The sequence below is a fragment of the Lycorma delicatula genome, chromosome 5 (assembly GCF_047948215.1).
Source record: "Lycorma delicatula isolate Av1 chromosome 5, ASM4794821v1, whole genome shotgun sequence".
In the NCBI taxonomy this organism is placed as follows: domain Eukaryota; kingdom Metazoa; phylum Arthropoda; class Insecta; order Hemiptera; family Fulgoridae; genus Lycorma; species Lycorma delicatula.
The window spans coordinates 73,616,563-73,644,306 of NC_134459.1; the positions used below are offsets into that span (position 1 = coordinate 73,616,563).

The 27,744-nt window shown below is 29.6% G+C and overlaps 1 long non-coding RNA gene across 4 annotated transcripts in view; it reads right to left on the minus strand.

Annotated features, from left to right (window-relative positions):
• LOC142324455 (uncharacterized) overlaps nucleotides 1–27,744 on the minus strand; it is a 196,396-nt gene that overhangs the window by 27,893 nt on the left and 140,759 nt on the right. Inside the window, exon 1 of one of the 4 annotated variants that reach the window (XR_012756292.1) lies at nucleotides 5,054–5,099. The exons of the other annotated variants lie outside the window; for them this stretch is intronic. This is a non-coding gene — a long non-coding RNA (uncharacterized LOC142324455). Of the gene's footprint in view, nucleotides 1–5,053; nucleotides 5,100–27,744 lie in introns of those variants that run through there. 4 annotated transcript variants of the gene reach the window in all.

Genomic DNA, 27,744 nt, shown 5'->3' on the forward strand with positions numbered 1-27,744 from the left:
GGGAAACAAATTTCGAACAGTAGTTGAAAATTTTTACTCATTTTCGACTACATTGAACGATATATTCACTCGATTTGGCCTTACAAATAAATAATCTTCAGACTAATATCTAAAAATAATTTTCGCGTTTTTTTTTAAATTTTATTATTTTAATGGGTAAAAATACAAGGGGTTCTGTACTATCCAAACTATTGCTCAAAAGAAATTACAATACACGTATAGTTTTTATGAAATGAACAGGTTTTTTTTTATTATTATTTACCAAACCGTGAGATTAATGAACACAGGGGGTCTGTGTAACGGAGCCCTCTGGCTAAACGGGAAGGACTCGCTTCGCTCGCCCTGACAGGCCATGCTCGCATGCATACGCGCGCGCCAAAACACACACACACTCATTGATATATATATATATATATATATATATATATATATATATATATATATATAATTTATTATATCTAAATAGATCTGGAGAGAGAATGAGAGGGTCAAAGAAGAGAAGGAAAGAAAATTACTCTTATAAACACTGTTATTGATTGGAGATACAAATTTAACTTCACGTTTTATTTGAAAATCACTTTTTGCTACTTAATTAGTAAAATTCATATGCCAAAAATATTTATTTTCCAGTTCAATTATTCCAGTTTGTGTTTTTATATGAATATATAATAATCATTCAAGCTCTCATTCAGTCAAAGTAAGCATGCCTGACTTATGTCTGTTCTGTTTATGAACTGTATTAAATTATTTTTATACTGTATAAAAGTGATATTTTTTCCGATCCGAATGAATATTTATATATATGAATTAAACCAATTTAATTCATTTTACTCTTCTTTTATTTATGACACGTAATCTATGTTAACAAGTATTTGTAATTAGAAATGAAATATGTTGTGCCTATTTATTTGTCACTTTGACAAATTATATACATTAAATTGCATTATTTCTTTAAAAAAATATAAATTAAATAAATTAATGGTCTAATTAGTACAAGAAGTTATTTATCTGGCCCGTAGAAACAAAAAATTCAAACACTTGTGCAGTGGTAAACTTAGAAAAATATAAATACATTATTAAGTATATATATATAATAATAACAATAATATAATTTTTAAATTTAGTAAGTATTTTTTTGATTAATAGCTTCCTACAAAAGAATAAAAATACGACCAGTTGAATGACAGCATCTCAAGTTTTCATTCAAAAGGTATCAAATTCAAATCGGTCATTGGCTTTTTCAATGAAGGCCAATGACCGATTTTCACAAAATTACGATTTAATATTCCTGTGCATAAGTTTTTTAAATGATGAAATAAATATCAGCCAAAAATAAATCACAACTAGAATCTATAAATTATTTCAATAATCAATTAGTGTTCAGTTAGAAATATTCTTGTACAAAAAAATTACGATATGACGTCTAAAACCGGGTGGAAAAGATAATATCTAAATAAAACAATCAAAAATAATATCTAATTTTCGAATAATCAAAGCAATACATTTATTAAATAATTAAAATTGACTTTTATATTATTTATTGAGATATATTTATTACGTTCAGTATATACTTAAAATAAGCAATTTAGCCCTAGCTACAAAAATGTCTTCCTAAATATGCTGATTTGTAGTTTGGGATAATAATGATCATGTTGAACTAAAATCATGAGATATAAAAAACAAGAAGCTCTGTTTTTTCATATAAATAAGAAAAAACAGTCAAGATATTTTACGAAATGAATCATATTCGAAGTTCCCCATAATAATAGTTTAATTATTTAATTGAAAATATTTTCGTTGACAATAATTGTAATATATAATAAATTAATTAATTTATTCTTTATATCATTATATGTTTATTTATATAATTATTTTATTATATCTTTCTCTAGAATTAAAAAAAAAACGTAAAAAGGCAATACTAAATATTAGTCACCCACCGAGGTCTAGTAGTAAATCGTCTTCGCATATTAGTTGTTTAATAACTGATTTTCGAATTTGAAGTTCTGAGATTCAAATCCTTGTAAAGGTAAACTATTTTTATGATTTGAATACTATACAGTGCTTGAGGTACAATTAATCACATATCTCAGGAATGGTCCGAAGTCCGTACAAGAGAATCTTGTTTACATGTCACATAATTTCATTGAGCAATAGAATTGTTTATTGTTCATAAGTTGAAAAGATTGCAACGTACGCATTAAGAATAGAAAAAATAAATTTGTCTGGAGGTCGGATTTCTGGTTTTGGTTAACCAAAACGTACCCAAAAACCCAATTTTTGGAAACTGTTTGAGAAATAATAGCGTTTTATTTCTACTAGGTTTTCATCATCTAATGAAGTTTCATCAGGATCGGTTAAAAATTGCCCCCACTTGATCGAAAAAAGTCCCTTTTTATAGCTCTAATTCCAGTTCCTGTGAACCGATTCGATTGAAAATCAATAGGCCCTATCCCAAAAGGTTTACATCACTCCATCAAGTTCCTTCAAAATAGGTTAAGATTTGCAAAATCTTTAAGAAATTTCCAAAATCTTTGGAAATACGATAAAAAATTACTAGTCCAATTTAAATTTACAAGAATAATCTCAAATTGTTTTAGTGTATAATAAACATACCATAAAACAATTATTATGCAGTTATATAGAATTTTATTATTAATCTCTAAATTTGCGTAGACTGAAGAAATAATTCTCAACTTAACAGTAAATTATTCGCTTAAAAACTTTCTAACTTATAATTAATTGATAAAATTGTAAAGATTATCAGCGTTCATTTAAGTAAGTTCTTTTATAGATATTTTGCATATTGTTTTTAAGGAGAATAATTTACTTGGTGATAATATATACAGACTGCATGGTTGGTTATGGTACAGATATCGTATTTGATTTAGCTCTGAACTATACCAGATTGTTACTATTGACACTATTGTATAACATAGAACAGATCAGTAGAGTTACTCTGTAATGTAACACTGCGTTTAATGATTTCGATAAAAGGTTCTTTAATATATCAGCTTTATTACATTATCTTTGTTAAAAATGTTCATAGCTCGTTTTATGAGCTGAATTTTGGAATATTGTAAATAATAGTTTACGAATTTATATGAATCCTTTCCGTGAAACATTGAACTATGATATTTTGGTAGTTATACACATGTATATGTAATTTCATAAATTAAAAAAAAAAATTCAATTAATTGTTGTATTTGCTTAATCAAAATAGATGAAACAAGTGTATTTTTTTGTTTTTGTTTATTTTTTACATATATCTGTATATTTTACGATTTCACATACATATACTAATCAACAACAATAAAAAAAGGACAATGCTTAGGAAAATGGATATGCCAAAAGAATAAAAGAAGGATTTCCAAATATTATTTCATCGAGTCTCTGATATGACGCATGATGAAGAATTTTAGTGACATATTCGAAGGAGGAGACGGTAGATGAAGAAGGCCGGGATGGTAACGGGTACGGCGGGATCGATATAGAGGCGGCACGACCAGCTCTACCAAGTAGAGGCAGAACAAGAGAAGGTAATCTCAACTTTGACCAAGCAGAGGGATACAACTCTATACTGTTGTACTGTCGGCTGGACCGAGACACTGTTATAACGTCCTTACTCAATTCTAACTATGCTGTTAGAAGAATTTGTCACTTTCATCGCTCACCTTTATTATTATTATTATTATACCTGACGCTTATTAATAATACGCTTATTAATAATTAATGACGCTTATTAATCATTTTATTATTTTTACGACTATTAATATCATAATTATCATAACTACTTTATTCTCAGAGATTATACAGTAATTAAAATGTCTTATATGATTATGTTGTTTAGTTTGAATCCAATAAATCAAAAAGGGTAAAAATAACTAATGTATTTTATTTTATTGCAGTGCTAAAATAAAAACTTATTCTAACTATAGTGAATGTCCTATGTTCAGATTCATATGTTTTCTTCATACTCTTGATAAATGTAAACTTCCTGTCATTTTCTTATTTTTTATTAATGAACCAGCTGAGCTTAAGTATTATTAACTTACAACTTCACTTTCCTTTAAACTGTGAGCTAAACAACATTACAAATTTTATATCTATTCTAAGTACAACATATTTGCATTAACTAAAGTATGAAATTATTATGATTTAATATATTAATTAATTAATTAATTCAATGTAAATTTAAAAGTAAATAAAGAAAGTGAAAATTATCCATATATTATTTATCCGGAAATTACTAGTGTATGCTATTACCACAACCAACGTATTACACCGCGGCTGGAATGGCTGTACATTAATTTTGGTCCCCGGGCCGGATCCGGAGGATTGTTTGTTTCACAAACAATATCAATAATATATTGTTTGTGAAATATGCTCGTATATGTCATAGGTTTAGAAATTCAAAATATATTTTTTTAATTTATCATCGTTTTTAAAACATTTTTTTTTTTTTTTTTTTTTTTTTTGTTGAAATTACTAGCTAATAAGTAAAATGTTCCGTTTAAAAATGTACGGAAAATAAAAATGTTAAAAATTGTAAGATTTTTGTCCGGCTAAATTGTAATTATTTATGACGGTATGAAGTGGTCTAATGAAAAATGTGTATGGCCGTTATACCTCATAATCAAATATATTTTATCATTGTATTACATTTTTGCGAAGAGTAACACTAAACATCATTAGTAATGGCATTACTAATAAATAGTTAGTTAATAATGTTAGCAATATAGGTGGGGTTATAAAACTTTTAAAAATAATAGTATAAATATTTCACTTTTTTACATTTCAAGCCAAATTAAATTTAAATAGTTCAATATTTTACTTATTTATAAAATAATATTTAAAGTAAAATTGTTAAAGTTTTTACTTTTCTAATAAAATAACAACAGCTAATTCTGTATATTCACCGAAAATTGATCTGAACTTAAATACCATATAAATACACACAAATAACCACACTCACAAACGCACACGAACTCACACAAATTACATCATGTTATAGTAATGTGTTGTTAAGCGTGATCGTACAAGTATAGGCTACCTTATGCTATGATAGATAGATGGCAGCCATTTCCTGCGAATGTCACAACTAAACACTGTTATTGAGATAACGGTTTAAATACCATTCTGATTGATCAGTTGTATTATCATCATGACCTCAATATCATATCACGGAACTTGTACGTATGAATTACAATTACCTTTCGTAATTCAGTTTTTTTTTGTAGAGTTAGATAATATTGGATATATTTTTAAATAGGAAGTTTAAATATGATTTTAAAATTATTTAACATGTTTGAGGTTGGACTAAAATATATGAATTCATTATATTATCAATATTTTCAGGATCATTTTGTCACTGATATACAAACGAAATAATTGTTCCCAATTATTTAAATACTACACATATTAATAATTGATAATGGATGACAATGTAAAAACAAATACTTTTAATAATTGAAATAAAAGATAATAATACAATTAATTATTTGTTGTTGTTTTTCTTAAAACTCTAAACTAATTAATTATAAGAAGGTCTCATTCACTGAATACACAATTCAGAAATTAAAGATCGCTTTATAAAAATTCTGTTAAAATTAATATATCTGGACTAAAACTTGAACGGAAATTTTGATAAAGTATTAGGGGAAAACACGCGATGAATATAATGTACGGAAAAAAAAGTTTATAAGTCGTCCGTATATAAAAAAAAATTATGGTGATTGTTTACTCCGTGAACATAATGATAATAATTGGCAGTTATAATAACAGTAATTAATGTTTATTTCTACTACTTTTGGTTTTTATATTTTATATAAAGGAATTTTTTAAATGCTTCTACAGTTATGAATATCTAATCTTCTAATACTCACCTAGAACTTACCTCAAAAATGGTTATATACCGATAATTTTCAACAAAAAAAAAAAACTGTTATTTTTTCTTGAGAAATTAGATTTTGTTTATAAAATTTATAAATGTCTCTATTATGTTGTTTTTCAACAGAATATCAATGCATTTCATTCAACATATTTTTCCTATTTCAAAAAATGAGTTTTATATTTGATTATCTTTACAGTAATCCTTACTTACAGTTGCTTGAAGTGATCTCAAAACCTTGTTTTCTGATCTTTACGGTATAGTATTTTATATAGATCACGGTTGGAATATGTGCAATTAATTATAGTATAAAAAGTAAATTAAATGGACACTGAGTGGAACGGAAATTTTTTTTTGAAATATTTAATTGGTATTACTTAAAAATCATCTAAGTATTATAGTATTTTTTCTTTAGATAATTTTTTTGTTAATATTTTAAATAAATTGATGGGAAGACATTTTAAATAGCTCTGAAATTTATTAAAAATATCAACAGGTGCATAATAAGGCTTTTTTCTCGTAACCGAAGTATTGAGTAGTAATACGAAAACAGTTCTGTGGCCTGGTATTTCATTTTATAGGTATTAGTTTACACGATTCATACCTGTAGCAGCCAAACAGTGGTTTGAAAGCTCATTCCTATCTTAAAAACCCTTCTTACTATTTGAGGGGGACCCCCAAGAAATGATATTATACTTTATACGGTAGTATAAGTAAGCGTAATAAATATTTAATAACTAGCCAGTAAACTCTCTCCTCTGGGCCCCCCTGAATTCATTAAAGTCATACTTGTAAAAGTAATAATTATAAAGAAAAATTAAAGTTAGTCCTATTTATAAAAACTATCAATGTATTGTAATTTTTTTAGAGCAACATTTTTGTCAGTAAATAACCCGAAACCTTGAGTGATCTGAAGATTGCGGGTTTCAAAATAGTCGGCCTCTATCTTAGAAAATAGTAGTAATCCTTCGTACGGTTAAGAATTGAATTTTTGCCGGTGTTTAGCGTTATCCGACAAACATCACTAGAAGGTGACCGTACTTCGTTTCTCATATTTAAATGTTTTTAGTCAACCACCCAGAGGTAGGTACAGCCAATTGCGTTGGACATAGAATAAGAGTGACAGTAGCTTTGTTGGTTGAGCCATCGTACAGTACACCGTTATACCCCTTAAAAAATCGAAATTAAAAAAAAACCAAAAATGGTTTTTGGATATTTTAAATATCCAAAGTTTTTGGATATCCAAAGAAGTGAATATCAAGGCAGAGTAAATATCTCGTTTAATACAGTAGGAAATTGGGAAAATTTGCAATCATTGTTCAAACATTTTACCTTTCAAGGGTGTATTTCGAAAAATCTAGAAATTATTTTTTATATACAAATGAATATTACACACACCAAAAGTTGATATCTTCATTTGCTACCGAGAATTAAAAAAAAAAAAAAAAAAAAAAAAAAAAAAAACATTCTTTGTTTTTTTATTTAATTTTATATTTATTTAATGTTGTTTATTACATATTTTTATAATGAAACGACCATTTGTGAAAAATATTTTTATAATTTTCTCTAAAATGAATTAAAAGAAGGTTGAAAATAATCTTTATGCATTGTTTGGTTAAATTTAAAAAATATCATTTTTCAAATATTAAATGACAAAAATTTTATGTTCTTAGTTAAAACTAACGAATGTCCTTTATATTCCCCAACTTTTGACGATAATATCCTTCAGAAAATTGGCTCATAAATATTGACGTCCTGTCCATTTATTGTAAAATTGTTTTTTATCAGATTTGTATTAAAAGAGATATGCTTTTTAAAACATAAAAGTAAGTAATAACAAATAGCTGATTAAAACAAATCTCTAACAAACGACACGTATAAAAAAATTGACTTAAATACGAACTTGTTATTTATTGTTAAAGACAGAAGAGAACATTGTGTGTGTGTGTGTGTGTGTGTGTGTGTGTGTGTGTGTGTGTGTGTGTGTGTGTGTGTTTATATATTTAAGTGTATGAGTGTGTGTATTGTTTGTTTTTTGTTTTGTTTTTTTTTAATTTAGTGGCTTGGTTGGATGAAAATACAAATAATCTGAGTATGATTTTGGGAATGGTCATCATTGAAGATAAATTTTAGTGTGAGGAAAAGTTTATAATAAATTCCAAAGTAGCGTTGTTTAAAACGAGCGTTCAGTTAAATGAAACAACCAATATCTTTTTAATCGCAAAATCTGAAGACCATGAACAATTTCATCGTCTTCAACGTTTTAAGAAAGTTTATATTCTCTTCCATACGCAAACAACTGTGCATAAATAAAGAGCTACGCTAAATATTTTTTTTGAAATAAATTGGTAAACAAGAATAATCACGGTATAGTCTTTTTAGAAAAGATAATTAATTAAAATTTAATACCTGTTGACCTTTTAGATTTATAAGCAATAAATTTCAAAAGATATTAAAAAAATTAGATAAAATAAAATTAAAAAAATTAATAAAATGATAATGAATAAATAATAATTAACCAAAGAAAAAACTACTTAGAAACTACTTTAGAAACATTATTATAAATATTTATATTTTTTTTCTTGAATGTTTACGTGCATCGACTACTAAGGTCATTAGCCCTCGTCACGTTCTTAGAAAGAACTTAGTATCACCATTAGGATCGTCATATGTAAGGGTGTAAAGGGCCCTTACATTTTATTTAAAAGCACAAACTACACAAAAACATTAAGACACAAACAACAAAGACAAACACAACACTTACGGGGTGTAAAGGGCCCCGATATTAAAATTTGAGATAAGGTTATCAAAAGACCATTAAATTAAAACTTATCAATACCATTTCCTTCTACCTGTCTCGTTTATAGTTTGTTTAAGCACCCTCGGGGCGACCAGAACCGCCGTTGAGCAGTATATCAGTCGCGCCAGGGCGCCGTAGCAGGTGACTCCTCCTTATAAATAGGATACAGGCATGCACCACGCCCACCCATAGCCTCGTGCCCTCAGTTTACCCTTGAGAGTCTCCCATGCCATCATTGGACACACCCCGACTCACTGCTTTTGAATGTAGACGAGCCAGGATGGCCTAGGCAAGAGAGCTACCTCCCATCACTACACGTGCCACGCTTCGAGACTCCCACATACATAAAGAATTCCACTTAGAGATTCTTTAACACAGCTTTAAAAATTTTTCAACTTTTACAGACTTCGAAGAAGTCCACTGACGTGTAAAATGTAACTATCATTTCTTCATTTCCATTATCCAGATCAGCAGTAATGTCACTTCTTAGACGGAACCTCTTTCTGAGGTCCTTATACACTCTTCTATTGGATGTTTAATTGTAAGTGTTTTATTGCAAACACCGCACATTGGTCTCTCTTCACCGATTAACAAATATGAATTTGTCAATCGCGTGTGACCGATTCTAAGTCTGGTCACAGCTACTTGTTCATGGCGAGTCAACTTAAAGTCGCTTTTCCATTTATATGGAGAAGTTTTTATTGAGTTTAATTTTGTATTTAACTCCTCCAATCAGTATTCCACTTGTTTCTTACTATGTTCGTTAGAACGTCCAAAGAATGTTCTCCATGCTGCGAACAGCCTCGTGTTTACGGAGAGCGTCGTCGCCCGTATAGCTTCCAGTCTCCGAATCGGATACCACCGCATCCGCCGACGACGACAGACATAGATCGGCGCCGGTTTCGGGCGCCGATTGAAAGGCGGCAACCTGGCCGCCCCCCCGACACGAGGGTTGCGCCGGTCACCGCCTGTGGAAGGGGGGACACTCGCCCCCCTTGTGTGGATATTTGTGGCCTCTGTGGTTTAGAGGCTACCTCAGTTGCAGGAGACTTGGCAGCCTCCATAACACACTCTTATATATTTATATTAAGAGTGTCCTTATGAAGAGTTATCCTTCTCAGCGAGAAGGATCTCGCTGAGACAGACTTAACATTCTGGTTTGGCGTCCGTTTTCTTCTCTACAGGAGAAACTTTCATTTTTATAGATTTATCTTCAGCAGGGTGAAGATAAATCTTCACCACTATCTTTGGCTTAACAAATTCTTTGCTGCTGAAAGGCTTCATCTTGTTTTCGATGATCCTTTCAATCATGTCAGCCAAAGTAGGCGAAAGTTTGTTTATAATTTGTGTATCATTTACAGCAATTGGAGCAGGAGCAGGAACAGCAGCCGCAGCCTGAGCATAGGTTGTTGTTGCTCTAGGTCTGCAGGCATTTACAATCTTCTTTGCTTCGATGTAGCTGACCTTTTGCAGGATTTTAACTTCATGCACAGCTACTTGGGTCTTTGTAGACAGGGCAGTTCCTGGATCTACAAGAATGTGTTTCTTTACAATTGATGCATGTGGGAGGCTCTTTATATGGCTCTCCCTCATGCAACTCATCGCCGCACACGCATATTTGAGGTCTCTCACATCTTACAGCGGTATGGCCAAAACGTTGGCACTTGTAACATCTCATTGGCTGCGGTACAAATGCCCGCACATCCAATCGATGTATTCCCGCTCTTACTTTCTCCGGCAAAGTAGGCCGGTTAAATGTGAGAACATGAGATGCTGAAGGAAGAACTTCTCCATTCCTTCTAATGTTCAATCGGCGACACTGTATTACTCCTTGTGCTGCTAGTTCTTCAACAATTTCTTGCTCTGAACACTTTAATAGATCCCGACAGATCACAACACCCCTTGAAGTGTTGAGTGTGCCATGGGGATCAACACGTACAGCCAATTCTCCTATTTTTTCAACCATAGGATCTTTTGCTATTGAATATCATTTACACTTCCCACATGAAGTCCTGTGAAGGTTTTTCTAATTTCTTTAACAGGGCCTCCAGGACACCTATTTATTTCTCGAGCAATGAGGAAGGGACTTACCTTCGAGAAATTACCGTCTTCCTTTGTGATTATCAAATATTTCGACTTCGGAATGTTACTCTTGAAAAAAGCTTTTTGCAAGATTTTTCTGGCCTTCTATTCTTCGAGATTCTGCACTCTTATGACGTTTCGCCTCGGGCGAAACAGCCGGTTCTAAACGAGGATGTTTTCGTGAACCCTCTGCCACGTTTGATTGTTGTTCAAGATTATTCATGTTGTTTATCCCTTCTGTAGCAAGGCTAGCCGCCGGGGTACAACCCCACTCCAGGGCTACCAACCTTGGAGGTCCAATCCGGTGGAACCGGCATATGTCCTGGAAGAGAGCGGATGAGCAGTCTCTGCACTGACTCCAGGCTCCTACTCACCGAAGCTTTCAGAGCTCCCATGCACCGACATACATGAGCACCATTGCTACATGCTTGCCATCGCAGGGGGCATGTGGACAACGGAAGGGTCTCTGTTACACCTGCAATAACATTGACCCCGGCCGCCACATCGCTAGCTCTAAATATGGTGTGAGTCCATTTCCAAATCATTACTAGTACATAACCTGCAGGTGGCTGTAAATTCCAATCCATATGGTGACCTGAAGGTGGAAACAGGTCAAAAGAAAAGAATATCCGAGGAAATTACTTGTTAGCCAGCTATATGTATTGTACATAGTTACAGCTGTTGCCGCCCTAGACGTGGAACGTAGATGTTGGGTTCCGGACGTGGGGATTATCTACCTCAGGGCAGTATTTCTATTAAATTATAGAATTACGAATATTCTTAAAATAACATACTAACAACTGCTTTGATTTTAGGAAGCTTGCTATATAGGTTCTCTTATTTACGTTGGATACTAATTTTTTTTGTTATCTAACCTTATATGAACCTTAGCAAAAAACGCATTCTTTCGTTGTAGATAATCTGAGTCAAAGCTACCATTCATTGGTTTAATTGGTTAAAAGTTATTTTTACACTTTTGATTATGATTTCTTAAAACAGAATCGCTGTTTCTATTTTTTACTTTTATTAAAAATAAATTATTAGCCAAATTCATTTTATAGTATATATATTTTAAATTATTATTGTTATAAATATTAAAATCCATTTGTTAAATATTTTATACTAGTGATCTATTTACATACATTTCCTTAGTAAAAAATGACGAAGATTGTGTAGCAATGGAAATAACCATCCTCTGTTAGATTGTAAGTAAATTTTTGTAAAATATTTATTTTTTTTTTTCCAAGGAAGACATATTCTAGTTGAATATTTGATGTAAATACATCATGGGATAGCATTTTTAACAACAGTGACATTTAGATTTGTGGGAGAACAATTTATGAAGTTCTAGTTCAGGACATAAACTATTTCTGTTGTAATATTTCACTGTGTAAAATGTTTTGGAATATCCAGCTTGGAATTTCCACGTAATCCCTCCAAAAATAGCTGCATTTCTATTAGTGACTTAAGGTCATTCATTGTATACCACGCCGGTCAATAAGAAAAATCCCAAACATTATTAAATCTCCCAATAATGACGATGTTTTAACGTGTAAACTTACTTTTATTTTATCTTTTTTTATATTTTTTTGTATTATTTATATTTTATTAATCATTTATGTTCTCTTTGAAATTAACAGAGTTTTCGGTGAATTTTTAACATGATATGTTTTGAAAACCATACTTGCAGATCGAATTATTTTGTTTTCAGTATGTAATTTCATGAAATAATGAAAACCTATCATAATTACAGTGAATTATTCTAGTTTTAACTTGAATTAATGGAATTTTTTTGGAATTATATTATATATTTACTTTATTACAAGCTACTTAGTAAATGTTATGTTTTTCTTTAACTCCGTCTCTTCTTTAAAAATTATTCATAAGAAAAAACGGCTAAACATAAAGTGAACGAATTTGAAATGTATCTACATGACGTGTTATGGGCCTATTTTATTTAAATTCCTGTTTTATTATATTGAAAACAATTCACCAGTGATGTATTTACTGAATTCAAATGTGTACTTCAGAATGGTTGTCCCATATTCTTGAAAACGGAACCGTATGTATGTAAAGTCTATTCTGATCGATCAGCATGTACATGCGTGAGTAGGTATAATAGATATCATTTATATTTATTATATGCTGTTGCCTAACCTTGAATTTCGATCGGTAAAAGCTGGAATGTATTACTCAACGATGAATTAATATTCGCTTGAAGCCGAATTCCGACTCGTTGATTAAATTGACATTCTTTTTAAAATACATATACTTTTTAGCGATATATAAAAAAAAATAGATTGAATCAAATGTTGTAATCTACGAATTTTGATTTAGTATATCACAAATTTTTCATATTTTAGAGATTTATTAATTACAGAATATTTTAATGAATAGAAGTACTTTCTGAATTTTATTAAAATTTAAGCAGAATAAAGAGTTAGTTAATCTAAAATTAAATGCTGGTTTCAGAGTTTATATAAATATATATATATATATATATATATATATATATATTTTATTTTTTAATTATTACAGAAGAAGTATCTTTTATTTGGTTTGTGAATACTATAATTTTAACAAACAAGCATTTCTTATAATTTTAAACGTGTTTTATTATCTCAACATCCTGTAGTTACCAATAATGCTAAGACAAATTACGAAATTTTTTTCTCTCGTTTTTTTATTTCCGACCAGAAGAGTTTATTATTATTAGATGTAGAAATTATGTTTTGTACTTTTAGATGGATTAGGATGACTGGTTTCCAATAGGCAATTCTCCCATTGGATTTATCATCCACCTCTCGGAGAGGGAAAAACCCCAATATGTTATAGAGGTACCTTCCATAAAAGAGCATGCACTTTCTCTTCATCTTTCAGCAGCCTCATATACACCTTACCCACACAAGCAGAATTGAATAACAGATAATCAAGGACAAGAAAACGGAGTAGATAGTTTAAAAGGACGATCTATTTTTGAAGGAGCTGGTGTATTAGACTAATAATCCTACTCAAAGGAAAGTGAAGTACCTCTTCCGAGTAATGGATTCGACTCCTACATTCAAACTCCTGAATTCAAAGAATTTTTACCGGTAACGTCGCTCATTACTAATCAATGGTTTTAGGTTGATCAATCTACATAAATGATGCAAAAAATTGCTTTCTCTCGAGAAATTAAAAAGCCAGTTATAAAGATAACGGCCCCATTTTTCCCGATATTGATTGGTTAGTGAATGAATCCAGATAAACTGGAAAGCGGAGATCATCCAACCCCCCCCCCGCCCACGACCACCCAGTACCATTGAAAACGGTAATTTAAATCCGACTTCAAAAGGCTGTAATAAATTATTGATGTCTACTTGTTGGTACAAGTCCATTTGTGAGAAAAAAAATTGTTTGTACATAAAAAATATAAAAAATTCTATCTCAAAAATATGCTTTAAAATTTTACTGAAACATATTTTTTAAACATTTTTTAAAGGAATCTATAATACTTTAGAAAAAATTATCGTTGAATTTTTCAAACTATTTTATTCTCTTCACTGGTATAACCAAATAAATTATCATAAAATATTTATTTCTCTATTATTAATTAATAACAAATATGTTACATAAATATTTAAACATTATTCACTATATGTACATTTTAACAACAATATTCATTCGACTATTTTTATAATACTTTATAAGCTAGTTACTTGCCGTAATCAGTTTTAAATTATATAATATGTAATCAGTATATTTAGGCTATAATGGAGAAGCTATTGATCTTACGTATTATTATTATTTTTTTTTTTTTTTTTATATATTGAGTACAATTATTTCTACCTTTCTTAGCCACGCCATAACTAAATCACATGTTCATACGTTTAGGGTATATTCCATTTTCAAAACTCGAGAACAACGAGTTTATTATGTATAATAATTACAAATATATAATAATATACAAAATAATAAATAATACTACAATAAATTTATATATTTATAAACACACTTTTGTAATATAAGCCTTTTTTAATGAGGCTAATACTACCTTATATAGGAACAATTTCTACGATTCTTTTATGTGTAGTCACTTTAGTACCTGTATTTGACAGAGGAATAGAAATGTTATTTTTCCATCTGTATTTCTTCCATCTTCTAAAGACATTGTGTTTTTTGTGCTAGAGAGCTTTTAAAGAGCGTTTTAGAGAGCGTTAAAGAAAGCTTTTACATACGACAAAGCTCTAGCGTTTGTCAGTTCCTCATAAAATTTTTTTATGTATTTCTTCATGATTGATATAATTACACTATTATTTAACCATGAAATGAATGTACTATTTCAATAACAGGTGATCGGATTGAGATGAAATTTGAAACAGGTTATTTTTTTTCTAACCTCTCTCTTATATAAACAATTTTTGGAGCTCACTTCTAAGAAGATCTATTAATGAAATTGTAAAATGTTTGGTATTCTGACTTAGTAATTTCAACAACAAAGCTAAACTATCATTCAAGGGAATAATACTGTATGCACATCAAGATATAAAATACATGTTCTTTGAGTATTTTCGGACCATTACTTGCAAAGAATCGCATTTAAATATAACCTGGCAATAAAATTATTCTGAAACAGAATTATTAAAAAAATCGCATTATTTCGTTTTCCTTCGTTTTAAATTTCCGTTTTGACATACTGAAACTTTTTATAATTTCACCAGTTACCCAATGCAGACCTATAAACTCAATTTCAAAAATTAATTTGAGATTTAATTTTTATTTTTCATCTTTATGTCTTTGATGTTTATTATGATGATTTAAACATTGTAGATGATGTAAAATATTTCCTATAAAGTAAAAGTAGTAAATGTTTATTATTATTGAAACTCATGATGTTTGGTTCTGTAATTATAATTCTAGGTGTGTGTGTGTGCGCGCGCGCGTGAGAGAGAGAGAGAGTGATGAGGGAAATGAAAACAATTTATTCAGTCTTATCAATGGTGATATCTTATTATTTGAGGCTAATGATCCAGCTTTATGAGTTGGTAAGTGTTATGTAAAATTGTGTACGAGAGATACGTAGGAAAAATATAAATAAATGAAGAAAGAAAAAGATATTTAGACTGAGAAGAAAATGAAAAAGAAATAAAAAAAAAGAGAGAGAAAGAATAAGAGAGAAATTGAAAGAGATTCTTGAGAACGTAGGTGTGGTGGCCACGTGTTGCTAAGAGCTATTTGTGGTGTAGGCAGAACTGCTCAGTGCTCCCTGTAACGCCCTCTGTTTATATACCACTTACTGTTAAGACTTTCAATCTGGCCCACCACCTTCTATACTTCTCTTAACACTATTAGTCAATTCTTTTATAGATGTGCTAATATCTCTTTTATTTTCGGATATTTATTTTGATAAGAGATGTCATGACACCTAAAGATGTAAAATATAACAGCTCACTTAAATTTTACAGATAAATCATCGATGGTTTTTGGAAGTAAGATATTATTACTGATTTAATCGATTCGTTACGATGAACCAATTTTAATAGATTAATCCAAATTATTTTCTATTAAGGTGAACATCTTACGAAAAGGATTTGTGTAAAAAGTAACTCGACCGTAGATAACATCCGATATACTTTGAAGAAATATACCTTAATATCTTAACTAAATTGATATATTTTAACATAAATTGGAAGTACATATATATTAATATGTTTTAAAAAATACTCTATTTATTTTATCTTTCAAATCGAGACTTCATTTTCTTTTAATATTTTCCAATTATTCTGGGTTTTCATTTGGAAAATTGGACATAAAAGAAAACATTAAGTGTTATTTGTCAAAGTTTAAAAAGGATAAACAGGTAAATGAGTAGTAGTTCTATACGGGTCGTCTGAAATAGTGTTGGCAAGTGAATAATTTAGTGGAACCCATCATGCAGCTAACAATTAATCTCCACTCTGCTCGTCAACTAAGTTTTTAAATTTTGACTAAAAATAATTAAGTAAATTTGTTAAGTACAATAGTATTTTCTTGGAGATAGCTCAATTGTCAAATTAGTAAAATAAATATTACAAGTTGTTTAGCAACCAAATAATAAATAAATAGTTACATTTGTTTTTTACGTAGATTTCATAAGAAAGCTACCTATTGTAATGGGTATTATAATTCGACTTCCGGAAAATTTCGACATACCGTCGTATTTCACATCCCCAAGAACCCTAGTGGTTAACGCGTCTTCCCAAATCAGATGATTTGGAAGTCGAGAGTTACAGAGTTCAAATCCTTGTAAAGCCAGTTATTTTTACACGGATTTGAATACTATATCGTGGATACCGGTGTTCTTTGGTGGTTAGGTTTCAATTAACCACACATCTCAGGAATGGTTGAACTGATAATGTACAAGGCTACACTTCATTTACACTCATACATATCATCCTCATTCATCCTCTCAAGAATTATCTAAACGGTAGTTACCGGAGGCTAAACAGGAAAAAGAAAGAAAAAGACGCTAAAACCACCGTCAGCTCAAAAGTTTATATATTTATATATATATATATATATATATATATATATATAGATATATACTTCACTTTCTTGTGGACACGATAACTGCCGTAATTTTACGCCAATAATTTTCAAATTGTTCCCTAAAAAAACTCGACCCAAAATCTCGGTCGAGTTTGTTAACGTCAAAAATCAAAGCTTGGGGGTGGAAATCGGGTACCATTTTTCAAACAAGAACGCAAAATATTGCTATAACGTTGTTATTAAGTAAAATATCGAATTCCGATTGTTGGGATAAGGGCCTAAAGCTTATGTAAGTAAATTTTTTTTATATATGCAACCATTGGCTCAGAGGAGGAAAAAATGAGGTTTTGAAGACAAAAAAAAATCATACCTCCCTTAATAGGCACAGTATCGCATCGATTTTAATTGGTGATTAGTTCTCTAAATATTACTTAAAACCTTTATCTGTAGCAATTTTTGATATGACCAACCATTACGGCAAGGGATGAACAAAATGTTGCTGGAATTGTTAGATGGGGCTTGTCGTATGCTAAATATGTGAAACTTTTTTTTTATATGCATTCATTGCCGTATTGAGTAAATTTGAAGTTTTTCTTAATTTTAAGTCGGAAATTTTATTATCCCCTCCTTAGCACTGGTGAAATATTATTTAACTTTTTTTTTTAATTTGATTGTGCTGATTTATTAAAAATATTAACTTCTGATTATAATAAAAAATTTACAATGAATAATAATTCAATAAAAAAAAAACTGAAAAAAGAATTAGAAGTTATTAGTGAAATAAAATTTTATTTACTTTTAATTTAAAAGAAAGGAAAGGAAATTAAGTCAAATTCAAACCGATGTACCTTCCCTTTATAAGAGCGATATATTTCATTAATTAAAATTTTATTTTGCTATAACCCTGGAAGCAATGAAAATAATTTCACTTATGATACATCATTCATAAGCTCCAATGAGGGCTTATTACTGCAGTTAAGAAAAATTTCAAAATCAAAATGTTTTGGATTTTGGCATTTTTTTGATATTTTGGTCAATTCGATTGGAATCAAAAGGGGAGGTGCTCAATTAGAAGTTACAACAGTCCTAAATCCAAAATTTTTATATTCTACACCTAATCGTTTTTCAGTTATGCGAGATACTTACGCACATATGTACGTACAGACATCACGCCGATAATAGTCAAAATGGATTCAGGGATGAGCAAATGGAAATTTCCGTTGAAATATGAAAACCGAAATTTTTCGCAATCACAATACTTCCTTCACTTCGAACAAGGATGTAAAAATCGAGATTTATAAATAACAGTTAATTATTTTAATTAGTTTTAATTATTGGTAACTGGTCCCCGGTTATTGAATTCACTGCTGTAGCAATTTGATTCGCAGATCTTGAAGAGTTGCAGGCTTAATTGGTAAACCCACCGGGTTGGTCTAATGGTGAATTCGTCATCGCAAATCAACTGATTTCGAAGTTGCCAGTTCTAAGGTTCAAATCCTAGCAAAGGCAAGAATAACATTATACAGATTTGAATAGTAGATAGTGGATACCAGTGTTCTTTGGTGGTTGAGATTCAATTAACTACACATCTCAGGAATGGTTAACCTGAGACTGTGCAAGACAACACTTCATTTACATTCACACAGATCATCCTCATTCATCCTCTGAATAATACCTTATGGTATTTCCGGAGACTAAACAGAAAAAAGATAATAACCCTGAAGTAAAAGGTTACATATATATTTATTGTTTTTTATATTCTAATGTCGACATATTACAAAATAGAATTATAAACGAGCGTTCCGGTCTAAAGCAATAAAGAAAATTATTACATTTGCTTATTTAAAAATTAGAGATAAAACATTTTATTTAATGGAACGTAATAATATTAAAAATGCCTACCTCATAAAAACGAAATTTATAAAAAAATACGAATAATTCACATGTAATGACACGCTTATAATAAATTATAATATGAAAACAAGTTTAAATTTAATATTGTATTATATTATATCATACGAATTTGATGGGGCAACTTACACTTTAACATAAAAGCTTCACATTATATTTAAATGACTTGAAAATAATGACGTGATATTTAATTATTAAAGTCTCGACGTTTACTCTAATATAAAAGAGGTCACGGATTTAAATTGACTTATACTCAAAATCAGTAAAAGATGTTTAATAATTAAAAATAAATTATTGTTTTTACTTTTATGTAAAATATCTGTTTCTCAAACCAAATGAAATCTCCAATTGTAAGGGGTTGTAAATGGGTAAAACCCCCCAAATTACAAAATTGTTTATTTCATTATATTTTTGGACAATCTAATGTATTAGATAGATTTTATAAGAAAGCTACCTATTGTAATGGGAACCATGATTCAACTTCCGGAAAATTTCAAATTATATTCGCGTTTCACAACCCCAGATCCCAAAACCACCGTCAGTTCAAAAGTTTATATGTACATTTGTATATATATATATATATTTCACTTTCTTGTTTACACGATAACTGCCGTAATTTTACGCCAGTCACTTTCAAATTGATACATAGAATATGACTCAAAATCTCGCTCGAGTTCGTTAATGGGCAAAATCGGACATTGTGAGTAAAAATAGGGGGGGGGGGTTCGAGAAAAAAATATCGCTATAATTTTCTTATTAATTAAAATATCGAATTCGTTTAAAGTTCCTGCAATTTTTTGAATTAGGACCTAAAGTTTATATAAGTATAGTTTTTTGATATTACCAACCACTGGCCCATCGGGTGGAAAAAATGGGGTTCTGAAGACAAAAAAGATCATACCTCCCTTAATAGGCACAGTTTCGAATCTATTTAAAGTGGTCATTAGTTCTCTAAACATTACGTAAATCCTTTTTCTATAACAATTTTTGATATGACCAACCCTTAGGTCAAGGGATGACCAAAATTGTGCTACAATTGTAAGAAGATTGGCTTGAAGTTTGCTAAACATGTGAAACATTTTTTCACATGCAACCATTGTCGTATTGAGTAAATTTGAAGTTTTTCTTAATTTTAAGGTGGAAACCTTTTTTATCCCCTACTTAGCACCGGTAAAATCTACCTCCGCCTTCCGGCGTGCCGAAAGGGAATTTTTTTTATAACTTCTTGTTGTTCATCGTTACTAGCTTCAAGATGATGTAATTGTTTTCTTGTGTGCTTGTTAAGTGTTAATACATTACATTTGTGTTCTAACAGTATCTTATTTCATTTATAAATTTAAAATTACAAACCCGGCGGGAATGAAGTAGCCCCTATTAATATATTAATATCGATACAGTCCACATGTTATTCCATTTTTACATCTGTCTCCAAGTTTAAAATGTAATAGTTATATAGTTAAACAATAAAACATGTACAAATAAAACGCAAACCTAATATAGTCCTGAATTTCAAAAAAGTTTATAAATTAACAATTTTAGATTCACATATATAATAGTTCAACAAAATCAGAAATTATGGTATCATAAACTTTTTTGTTCTCGTCTAATTATTGTATCGATAATATTATCGAATATATTTCACTTGTGAAAGAAAAAGTATATTTTTATTTAATCTTCTTATGTCATTAGTATATTTCATGATGCTCAATTCCATATGGTCCAATCTTGATAATAATTTGTAAAGGCAATTTATGTGATCAACATCATCGTAGTCTAAAAGAATCAAGGAAGTGATAAAGAAACAATAATGTGCTAACTCATTATAATATATATTGTTTATATAATATTGAATTATTACATAAAGTATTTACTGTATTAAGATAGAGTTGTTAAAGAAATTGCTCCCCAATTATACAGATTTTAATCCATCGTGAAAAAATAAAAGCTGCTTTACAAACTAAAAGTAGAAAGCAAATTGACTTGTAAATTAATAATACGTTACTTTATTATAACATAAGTAACCTTATGATTATTTATGCGTATTCGTGTCATTCAATTTTGAATATATTAAATATAACTGACTTATTCAGTGAAAAGTAGGATTATTTGCAAGTTGAAATAACAAAAATTAATTAACAGGAAAAATTCAGCGAAATTCTTTTTATGTGTTTATTTTATGTAATTTGAATTGTAAAATGTTTTGTTAATCCTTTCAATTTGCATTTACGTTTCGTATTTATTATATTCTAGGGTTTTAGTTTCTGATAAGAAAAAATTTTATTTTAGTCTAGCGGTTTGATGTTTTTTTTCTTCTAATTCCTACATAATACCATTAGCTTTCTGAATTATTCTACATTTAAAGAAATAAATTTTAGTTAAGGTAGTGGAATTAAAAGTAAAATTAATTTTTCAGTAAGTTTGTTAAAAAATAATAATAATTACATGCAAAAATCTTAAAATTGTTTATTAAATTTTATATTATTTTTCAGATATTAATTTTACTTTAATTCATTAATTTATTTCAGTGGACTTTTTAGTGTTATTTTAATATTTATAATTTTTCAAAAATTATACACTTTTGAAGTAGTATTGTTCTTCCCGCTTAGACCAAATAATATTGCACCATATATATTAATAAATTAACAATTAATATAATCCACCTTATCAGCACGTTGATATGTTCTCTTGATCCTTCGGCTTACTTGGAAGCCATAATCAGGAGTTAAAACATAAAAACAGTCATGACTGTCCGGTCCTACTAGTATACTCAAGAAGCGGTGTACAAATGTAACTAGTATTTAAGTATACTAGTAGGACCGGAAAGCCATAAATTTTTATATTTTTTTACTATGATTTTTTTAACTTTTGAATTTAATAGATTAATAGGTTAATTTTAATTCCTGATGATGTCTTTAAAGTAAGCTGAAAGATCTAGAGAACATATCAACGTGATGGTAAGTTAGATTATATTAATTGTTAATTTATCAGTGGTACCATGTTTGAGAAGTTAACCATATATATAGTTTTTAAACTAAAAGTAAACTCTTACAATTTTTTTATCTGTATATTTACAATAAATATATTTCTGGAAATGTTGTCTGCAACAAAATTTAAAAGCCAGACAAACTCTTTACTCAACATCCTAATCATACTTGTCACTATCTTATTCTTAAGCTAATAGCTTAATTATTTTACAAAATTTTTAATAAGTACTTACTACTTTATTAATGCAAATTATTAGAATCTTACGTAGTATTTATCTCTTGACATTTGATTTTTTGTCGTTATTATTGCTAAAAGATTCCCAATTGGCCATCTAGCCATTTGGACCCTACTGATTTTATTATCTTCATGCTCTTGAGAATAATACTGATAAATAACAACTAAACATTGTTCAATGAATTTTTCTACAGAAAATTTCCATCTTAAATAAATTAAGTGTAATTAGGAATTCAGTGAATTCCGATTTTCAGTTAATTAAGAATGAATTATTATTTATGAATTGTATTAATTAGTGGTTTTAATTCCCTTCAATTTTTCTATAAAAAGTAAGGAATTTTATAACCATATTTTAGAGCAAAGCCGTTTTAAACCATATTTGAGATAAATATAATTTAAAAACTTATTTAAAATAGATTTTATTATAAAAATTCATTAAATTTAAATAACAGGTTTATAATCTTTTGATAATTCTAAACATTTTGTTTTTAAAACCAGTCGCATTTATTGTCATTCCAGATCCATTTTTTTTATTATTTTATGATAAAAAATTTGTAAACGTTTTTAAAATATTTTATTTTTTGTTAATACCCCATGGTTTTCCGTATTTAGTGATCTATCACAAAATATTTTCCTATAAAATGAAACAATGACAAAAATATGATGGTAATCAAAGATGAATTCTTGATATATAAGACAGTCAGATTTGACTTACATTACGAATTGAGCGCAATATATCAATAAGTTTATAAATAATCTTTACAACTCTAAGATTAGCCAGAAGGGATAAAATCTCTTTTAATTGTTAAATAATTAATTAGTTATGAGGTGAAAAATGTAGAAGAAAAAAATATAATAGTATCATGAGTTACCTCGATGTATTATTTAGAGAATAAAGCAGGAAAAACAAATTAAACGTTATAAAAAAATACTAAAGGACTAAATGAAGTAAAGTTTTATATGTACATAAAAGTAATTATAAAACTAACCTTAAATTTAAAAAAAAAAGTTTAATTTTAAAATGAAATAAATAAATCCAATTAAAAGTTAAATTACCATTTAAAAAACTATGTTTGTATACAGTTAAAATTTGAAGTTGTCATTTGTAACATAAGTTACTCCTCCTCCGGCTATCAAGGCGGATCAAAGATATTTCATTCTAGTTGTGAAGCGTCTCTCGCGAAAAATTGGCTATTAGGTGTGTTATCGAAAGGTGAGCAGAAATAGGATTTCCTCCGATCAAACATCTTGAAGAACAGCTATAGGTTGCTATGAGAATATTGCTTGCTGTTGACAGGTTTCCAATTATTACTACAATATAACGTCTTGTACAGCAAACCACCAATAATATGGCGCGTTAATAAACGAACACTGTATCAACTTGTGTTTGGGACCTAAATACTCGTTTTCGTGAAATATATTTTATAAAAAATATACCACCGCTTTTATACACCCTTAAATCATCACTTTAAAAAAATCCTCCAACACAAATAAAAATTAATACGCTACGTTAGACCTCTGTAATTGACTTATGATTAATCTTACACTTAAGAACAACGTACTGATTGCTAAAATACAAAAAAAAATCTGATGTGGACACCACATGACTTCCTTATACGCCTATTAAATTACATATACTCGTATATATTTTTTTTTTAAATAAAAAGACATAAAACTTTGATTAACCAATAACTTCCGATTTTTTAAATTTTTTTTATTGTTATTGAATTATTATTTATAGTAAAACTTTTTTTCAATAATTTTTAATTAATATTTAAATTTATTATTAATAAATAAATATATTTAAAAATAAAAAGTTTAAAACTTCCCCTAGTAAGATCCAAATATTTCATTCATTAAAATTTATTTTGCTATAACTCTGGAACTAATGACAATAAGTACCACTTATGATATATCGTTGAAAATCTCTCAATTAGGGCTTATTACTGCATTTAAGAAAAAGTCCAAAATCCAATTTTTTTGAATTTTAGGCTTTTTTTAGACATTTTTAGTCAAGTTTATTGCATTAAAAAGTTGAGATGCATAACTAAATGTTACAACAGTCCTAAATTTCTACATTCTACAGCTAATCACTTTTGAGTTATACGAGATATTTAAGTACGTACGTTCCGACGTCACGCCTAACTAGCAAAATGGATTCAGGTATTGTTAAAATGAATATTTCCGTTGAAATTTGAAAACCAAAATTTTTTGTGATTATAATTCCTTTACTTCGTACAAGGAAGTGAAAATGAGAGGCTTGAATTTATTTATATTTAGTATAAATTTTTAATAATGTAATTAATATTTTATTTTATTAATAATTTAGTATTTACTTACAGAAATATCTATACTTTACTACAATATGAAGGTTGTGTAATTTTTAACTTTTATTAATGTATGAGGATCGTTAATAATTATAAGTAGGAAAGAGATGGTAACACAGGAAAAATTATTTAATAGAATAGACTTTCTTTTCCTGTTTAGAATAGACTGAAATTGCCAGACTACAAGACCACTTTTTTATATCAAAATTTAGATCCGCTTGAGGTGTGTATCGTTGAAGAACCGCATGCCGTTACAAGATTTCTTTTTCTAAACAGAGTAAAACAGTCGAGATTCAAGAGTGATTCAAAGAGGTATGGTAAATCTGTTTTCCCTTAAAGAATGTTAGTAGTGGATCGAACAGTTTACCAATTACAACAGTTATCAATTACAGTTTACCAATTACAGTCAATTACCAATTACAGTTTATCAATTACAACACTTGTTGTCACCAATTTTCATCGTAACGGATGGAAAAATGGTAACGATGAAATTCACCATATTTTCATCGAGTAAGGAGTTTCAACTGATGCTTTGAAAAATCGCATTAATGATCTTATTCGCAAGGACAGATGGCAAACTGCTGAAATTTTTAGTTTAGGTATCGATACTGTTCATTCCATATTCTATGAAAAGCTGAGAAATCAAAAATTTGGATTTCGAGGCAGCCGACTTAACATCGCTGACATTCAAATTCATTTATTCTGAACTTAAATAACGGCTTTTAATGTAATGAAAGTAATGTTTTTTTAGATCGTGTTACAACTTTTTTATGAAAATTGGATTCACAGAATGAACCGGAATGCAGATCTCAGTGAAAAACATTCCAGTTTTACGCCAGGAAAAATTCAAAACCTACACCTCGACTGGTAATGTGATGTTAACGCCGTTTTGGGGTTAAAAGGCCTAATTTATTGAAATTATTTGGAAGAAAACGTACAGTCAACAGTGAGTACTATTGTGACATGCCAGAAAATAAATTGAAACCCTCAATGAGGGGAGAACGGTTTTTTCTTCAAAAGGGAATTTTTCTGCATGATAACGGTTCCTCTGATACTGCTCAAAACACACGGGAAGCTATTCAATCGTTGAAGTGGAAGGTGTTTTCACATCCAGTTTAATGTCCTTATCTCACATCATCAGATTTTTTTTTTTTTGGTTTACTTCTTTGCAAGAGTTTTTAAGTAACATAAAGTTCGGCAACAATGTTCTAGTCAAGAAATCGGGGCAAGAATGGTTCAGACAACAAAGCCTAAGCCATTCTTGGAGCGCATTCATATAAGAAAGCTCACAAAAATATAAAAAAGATAAAAGAAAAATTGGAAAGTATATAAATATAAAAGACAATTAGCTTGAAAAATAGCGTTAGTTGTTTCTGTCATTCAATAAATAATAGTTGTTTTGCTATCAATCGCCTATTCAATTGCACTTGCTTATAACTTTTTTTATCAGATATACATATCATGACACACATTTTAATTATCTTAATTTATAAATTCTATTGTTTGTCATTTTTGCCACTTAATAAAAACGATCTGTTATCTTGTGCATTATGTTATAAACATGTCTGATATGACTAAGAGTGTGACTAATTGCAAAATAAACAAAAGCTGCATCAACTATATGACGTCATCCAACCATAATTAACTAATAAGTCATCCTAGAATAATATCTCTCTCTTTGAAAACACTCAATCTCTCAGTGCTGCTAAACCACTGGTGGTTAAAATTATGTGCGGTAATATGTGTTAAATTGTGTGAGTTATGTTATATTGTCCGTTAACTTTCTCAGTTAACAATTTCAGTTTAATTTCATATTCATAAATTAATTAAGTGTCGAATAAAGCTTTTTTTTTATTATATTTATTTTTTATTATTTTAAGTAAGCTTATATTTACGTAATTATTCGGCAAACGCGTTCGTGAAAAGATTCTCCAACTGTTGTTTATGTTGGCGGTGAGTTCCCTACAACTTTAAAATTGATAAAAACTGATTTCGGTGGTCCAGTGGGTGACTAGAAAAAAACAATATGTGTTGCATATGACATATTTAGGTGTTACGTACAGAACCCACCGGGTTGGGCTAGTGGTGAACTTGTCACGCAAATCAGCTGATGTCGAAATCCAGATTTCTAAGGTTCAAATCCTAGTAAAGGTATTAGTTCCATTTATATGGGTATGTATACTAGATCGTGGATACCGGTATTCTTTGGTGATTGAGTTTCAGTTAACCACATATCTCAGGATTGATTGACATGAGACTGTACAAGACTACCCTTCATTTACGTTTATACATAACATCCTCATTCATCCTCTGAAGTAATACCTTACGGTGGTTCCGGACGCTAAACAGAAAAAATAAAAAAAAAAGGTGTATATTCGCAGTGGTTGTAAGGGCAAAAGGAACATTTCTCTTTTGCTGAATTTATGGTTTGTCGCAAACCAACAGATCATAATGACGACCACTATTTAAAAAAATGTCACTGGTTTTCTTAAAAATGTAATATTTTGTACCCAAATATTCCACCGACTAGGAGACCAGTTGCTTATGAAGATGATTTACTTATTCCGATAGTCCTAGCTTCCTGGCAGGAGATTTTAGATTCTGAAGAGGATTGTTCTCCTAATACTGTAGTGCCAAATTGAATTTATCAAAATAGCAATCAGGTTCATGCTTAAAGGAGTGGAATTTATTGACTAAGGGAAAATTTATAAAGAAACAGAAATAAAGACCTAATGAAATATTTCTCTATGAAATATCTACTGTGTTCCTGTTGTGATATAGAAAGTTTGATGTCTGATCTCGGTACTGCTTATAAACCTGATGATTGGCGGTTATTCATCGAATCGTCAAACAAGCTTAAAATCAGTGCCACTACATAATTCAAATAAGAATTCTTGTATACTTGTAGCGCATGGTGTTGGAATGAAAAATACATATGAAGATGTCATTAATTTTGAAACAATGAATTATGGTACTCACATATGGTGTATCTGTTTCGACTTGAAAGT